Source organism: Spinacia oleracea, chromosome 4 (assembly GCF_020520425.1).
Source record: "Spinacia oleracea cultivar Varoflay chromosome 4, BTI_SOV_V1, whole genome shotgun sequence".
Lineage (NCBI taxonomy): Eukaryota > Viridiplantae > Streptophyta > Magnoliopsida > Caryophyllales > Amaranthaceae > Spinacia > Spinacia oleracea.
Genome location: NC_079490.1, coordinates 75,336,989 through 75,342,988, shown reverse-complemented (window position 1 = coordinate 75,342,988; position 6,000 = coordinate 75,336,989). Strand labels below are relative to the sequence as shown.

The window sequence follows — 6,000 nt, the reverse complement described above, 5'->3', positions numbered from 1 at the left end:
ACAATCTCTTTTTCTACCCTCGTCAGACATATTAGTATTTACAAACTTATTAAAAATTGTGATTTTATATTTTAGAATCGAGTTCACCTGAGTAAAATCCAAAGTAAAACCCTCTACCCATTTCATCCTGCTACTGAGTTATCCACATAGTAGGAACCTAAACGGATAAAAATCTGAACTGATATAAACTTGATCCCGGTGTAACTCAGCTATACCCGTTCTACCCGACCCATTTCAGATGCGATATTAAGAAATACTATATCATTTTTTATTGGGTTAACCGTACCCATTTTGTTACCCGCCCCATTTCAAATTTATTCTCTTGATATCAGGTCTGTTCAAATTCATAAATTTCAATTAGACCCTATTAGATTTAATCAGGTCCAAGTCCAGTAAGTTTAGATAAGTTCAGATAAATTCGAAAATTTTATTTCAAATAAGGTGAAGAGAAATTGTATACTTTATTTGAAACAAGGTGAAGAGAAATTGTAACCTCCATTTTTCTTTGTTCCACTCACTTATTATATATGTGGTCAAAATAATAAATAATTGATTGTACTTTGTGTAGTATATATATGGAAAAAAGAAAATATGTTGGCTAAAACTCAAAACAAAACCCAAACTCACCACATCACCACGGAGAATACAATTTTATCTCTATAAATGTCCAACACTCGTTGAATCACTAATTATATATTCCCGCCTAAACAGGGTGGAGACAGACGAGTGTTCATTAAACCCGCTTCACTAATTTTATTATTTTAATTATGATTTAAAATATTTTATGAAGATAATAATATCATGGAATTGAGAATATTTCATACTCGTAAATTCATTAGATTTTAGATATTAGTTAATTTAACTTGTGATAGTTTTCATATTTTATTGGGTGTTCCATTTAGTTAATAAATAGCGGGACAACTACATACTTCTTAAAACGTTAATAATTAAAATTAAAATAATCAATTATGACTGACACCTAATTGTTGTAGTTGTGAAATCGGTTATATATTTTCCATAATTTTTTTTAACATCACACTTAAAGTTAAAATTTGTAAACCGTGCGCCGCACTTAAAGCTAGTTAAAGTTAACATTAAACCATTGAGCTGCAACAAAATATTGTGAATAATTTCCACCATTTTTCTGTACACTAAAAAATAGAAATATTGTATATTTTTCCTTGGTTAAAAGATTTGAAATATTAAGAGAAAGGATTATATCACAGTGTCTCGTAATATATAGCATATGATATTGTCTTAATATATGTTTTATATAATATAATGATATAGTGTTTTGTAATTGAGATTCTACAATATATATAATATATGTTATAAATAGATAGAAAGATATATCATAGTGTCTTGTATATATATAGCATAAAGTGATATCAATATTTTGATTAAAAAAAATAGACATCACATGTGTCAGCTTTACATGACAACTTAAGTAGTACGGAGTATATATTTATGCTATATTTCACAGAATATTCATTGTAAACGGTAATTATTTTAGTTCACCTTATATACACTAGTCTTATATGCACGCGATGCGTGCGAAATTATATAAAAACTTAACATTGTATTACTACCACTAAATATAAATATTAGATAAAACATTGTTCACAAAGTAAATAGTGAAACAAAGTAATCATGCTTGTTAATCATAGTGAAACAGAGTAATGAAGCCTCTTCTATGAATCTATGTTGAACATAATCATACAAACATTCAATAGAAATTATATGGTTAGGAACGGGGTAGGTCATGACAGATCGCAACAAAATTAAAAGAGATTTTGTGTCACTGGATGCATTTGACAAAAAGATTGTAGCTAAAATTCTTCAACAGCCTATACTTCGAGAAAGAAGCAAAGATGAAAAATTACATCATCCAGCAAGGAAGCTCTCTAGTTCTCAGGTTTCTTGTCATAACGCCTTAAAAGTTGAAGGGTTGTCCCAGTGATCAACTTGGTCATCATGTATGTCTCCCATGGAATGTCCCTTTTGAGAACCTTGAAAAAAGACAGAGGAAGAAAGAATAAAAATTACAAAATAAAACCTTGCTCTTCTCTGTTTTGTAATATTTAAAGCCAGATATGCACGCAATGTGTTTCTGCTGAGTTCAAAGATGAATTAGATAGAATTTTTTAATCACGACCTATCAGTTTGCTTAATGATAACCTTAATTGAGGTTTAGATTAGCAACATGAAGAGATAGGATTGAAACATATTGTCACAAAACCAAGTACTGATATATTCCGTTTTAGTTACCTGTTTAGCCTACTGTTTAGCCTACTGTTTAGCCTAAATTAAGGATGATCATCAGGTCCAACATGATGTACAATATTCTCAATGTAAGCAAATGGTAGTAAAATTAAGGCTAAACTGTTTACATTATTCAATTTTATTTTTAGATTGGATTTTATATTAGGCTAAAATCCGAAATTATCATCAGCAAATGATTGAAACAAATATGCAGTAAAAAATTGAACAGTAAACATCAGAAACAACGGCCTAGGGATTAAGAGTAGGCTTTAAGCAACAAATAAATTTAGGATGATCATATTTGAATTCAACAGCCCAATTGTTTTGCTTCTACTTGGTTATTAGAGACTGTATGATCTGCTAATTCAGATTGTTTTGTGATCTAAATAAGATGGATTATAATGTAGAAACATCTCTATTACATAAGGATTCTAATGTGAAGTAGTAAACCCTTTTCTGTCTATATTCAATCATTCATATAAATAAATTAAACCAATTGAGTTATTATTATTTACTTAACCACATATATTCACAACTATTAATCACCCATTAAAAATTGAAATTGGGAAATTGAACGGCAAAATACAGTAAATAATACTAACCCGGCAAAATCATAGTTCACTCGTGTCAAAATTAAACTTTCAGCTTGATATAAGTGAACGGAGCCCTTTTACTAAGTGAAGTTTGCATTGATTCAAATAAAATCCTCCGTGTCATAAATTTTGTCAAATGGAAGGTAATGAGTTGTGAGTGAGGAATTGTTTACCAGTAGTTGCAGAATGCTCCAAGATGTATGTGATTCTAATTTTGCCAACCAAGTAAAAGTGAAGAAATTGGGTTTCTCAATAACGTAGCCAAAAATCCTGGATTACTTTAAGTGAGCAACTAAAGCTGGTTCTCTCAGTGCATGATTATCCCAAGTCCGATCGACCTGTAAGCATATTCCGAAGTAAGATGTCATTTTTGGAGTCAGATTTTGAGACATTCTTAAGATGCTGCAATGGTGCACCTTTGAACAATTTATTCACCTTATAAATACACCAAAGGTAAGAAAATAATCACGCAAAAAATCAGAAAGCAAAAAATTAATTCAAAAGTTCAGAGATAAATTTGGAAGGAGACAATTATGAGAAAGTTATTTTGGTAAAATCATGGCAAGACCGTAACAGTTTTTCAAGACGGGTTCTTGAAAACATGAAGGTTTACCTGGACTGCAGAAGCCATGTGAATTAATGTTGCTTCAGCCTAAGGTTTTCCGATAAATTGTAACCGATAGGCAACCCTGCTTCATCATATCCAATCTACAAAAGTAACTGAATTTGTTCAGGGAAGAGCGACAGGATTAACCGCACACTTACATAAGTAATGCAAAAGGTAAAAGAATTGTATTCTCACCGGTATAGTAACTGCAGGAATTGAAGGCCAAGGAAATTTCATGTTATTTCATAGCGTACCATTGCAGCTGGAAAAAAAAAATTGTAGATAACTTATCAAATTTCTAAGATTTAACCAAATCAAACAAAAAAATCATGAACCCTCGATCTCCCTAGCTTTATAACGGATATGTACGCATCGAGCCTCCTTGAATTACCGGAAATAACAAATTAAAATTTCGGACAATTATCAATTTCATACACATACTCTCGAGTCTGGGCTATAAAGATAAATTCGACATTACTGTAACCCTTAACAGAGTTCTAACAAAGCATAATCAGTGCAAAAATAAAGAATCCAAAAATTAATAGAGTTCAAACAAAGCATAAACAGTCCAAGGTTAAAGAATCAAGAAATTAATAGGGTTCTAATTAACAAAGCATAATCAGTGCGCTTAAACTGAAATATGCAAGAAATTAAACTAAACTATATTGCGTTTTAATTGATTATCACCTTAATCAGATCATAAACTTAATTGCAGTAATTCACCACTTTTGTGTTTGGAAGGCTTCGATTTCCATGTTTCGATTTCCATGTAGAAGGTCGCGGAATTTCCATGGCAGAACTACATGCCTGAAAATAATCACAAAACGAAAATAAATCTCTAGAGATTCCTCTGTTAGGGTTTTGAGCTCTACATCTATCTCCAAATTATCGAAACAAAACCCATCACCCACAAACAACTCCGAATTAAGAACAAACCCAAATTTCCTAGAGAAAAAATTATCAAACAATTCAATTCAATGGGTTCAATACCAAGCCCAGTTTTCAATAGCATCTCCTTAAATTCCTGACTATAAAAGCCAGATCGACCTTCTCCATGAACATTCCGTTGAATCAAGTTCTTAAAATAATAAGCAGCAACTACTTTGATATCATGATTACCAATTTACCATCTCCTACACATTTATATCAAGTTTAAATCTTCAATTTTTAGAATCGCAATTAGAAATTCAACTGATTTAGTGTTGGAATCAAATTGATAATATATGAAATAGCAGAAATGAATTGCCGTTGACATGGGAGAGGAGAGAGAGAGGGAAATCTGAGGCGACATAAACGCTTCGTCAACCTCCACTCGCAAATCGAACAGCCAGATCCCCCAAGATGACCACCCGTCGAAACCCTTCCGTATTTGCAGGGTCGTGCTGGAGTCATGGTGCAATAGCCGAGACATTAGCCGCCTCCGTGAATGTATGCCATTGAAGTCTTCAAGTTTTAGGGTTTCACAGAGGGAGGAACTTAGAGGAGAGAGAAAGATTATGGCGAGAGGAAGTTTACAGGCTTACGTTTGAAATTCAACTCCATTGAAAAATAGAAGGGGTATTTTGGTCTTTTCGCTTAGGGACACGAAAAATGTAGTTACTAAAAAGACCTCAACTGTTCCTTTATAGAATAGAGATAACGTTTGTATAGAATATATACGTATGCATATTTTTTACATTTTCTATTTTTATTTAGTATTCTCCGGATGTTTATTATCAACATAATCTTTAAAATTTATATTGGCAAACAATAATATATTCTCTAGTACATATTTTTCCTTAAATAAGACAGCTTAAATATAGATTAATAATTTTAATTACTTTTTTAATTTATAAGAGAGGCGAATCATAGAGTGACATGTGTCATCACCATATTGATTTCCTCTCTTTTAGTATAATATAATATATAGATAACATTGCAATACCCCCCCTGAAGGAGCGTAAAGACCCCGAAAACCCAACTTGTGTAATAAAAATTTGAATGGTAGTTTTCCCACAGATTTAGTAAAAATGTCCACCTACTACACCTTTGTCGGAACGTATGAAGTACTATTAATCCAGTTGTGATTGATCTGCTTCAATATGTTTTTTTCGTTCATGAGATTCTACGCTATATATAATGCAGATTGACTATCACCATAAAGTCTCATTCCTTTCTCGAGATGTACTCCCAACTCGCCAAACAATTGTTTCAACCACTTTAATTCAAATATAATAAAACTTTTCTTCGGTATCCCGCCTCTGGTTATGAACGAGAAACAATCTATTGTTTCTTGGTCTTTCATGAAATGGGTGACTAACCAAGTAACATAAACCACCCGCCTAGCGATCTCCTAGTAAGAGAGCAACTTGCCCAATGTGAATAACACCAACCCTCCAAACTCAAATCACTATCACCTCGCAATAAAATCTCATGACCGAGATTTGTTTTCAAGTAGCGCACAACACAAAACGCTGCCTCCTCTCTCGGTCGTTGGCTCGTTGCATAGTTAAGACACAATATGGACAGAGTATCAATGAACTCGGAGCCTCTAGCTAC

At 32.5% G+C, this 6,000-nt stretch overlaps 1 long non-coding RNA gene across 1 annotated transcript; it reads right to left on the bottom strand.

The window, feature by feature from the left end:
• Positions 1-1,703: 1,703 nt before the first annotated feature.
• LOC110796526 (uncharacterized) lies at positions 1,704-4,280 on the bottom strand. Its single transcript, XR_002535612.2, has 5 exons — positions 4,150-4,280; positions 3,658-3,724; positions 3,469-3,563; positions 3,029-3,193; positions 1,704-2,009 (listed from the first exon to the last, which is right to left on the bottom strand). It is a non-coding gene; the product is annotated as an uncharacterized lncRNA (long non-coding RNA).
• Between the last annotated feature and the right edge of the window lie 1,720 nt (positions 4,281-6,000).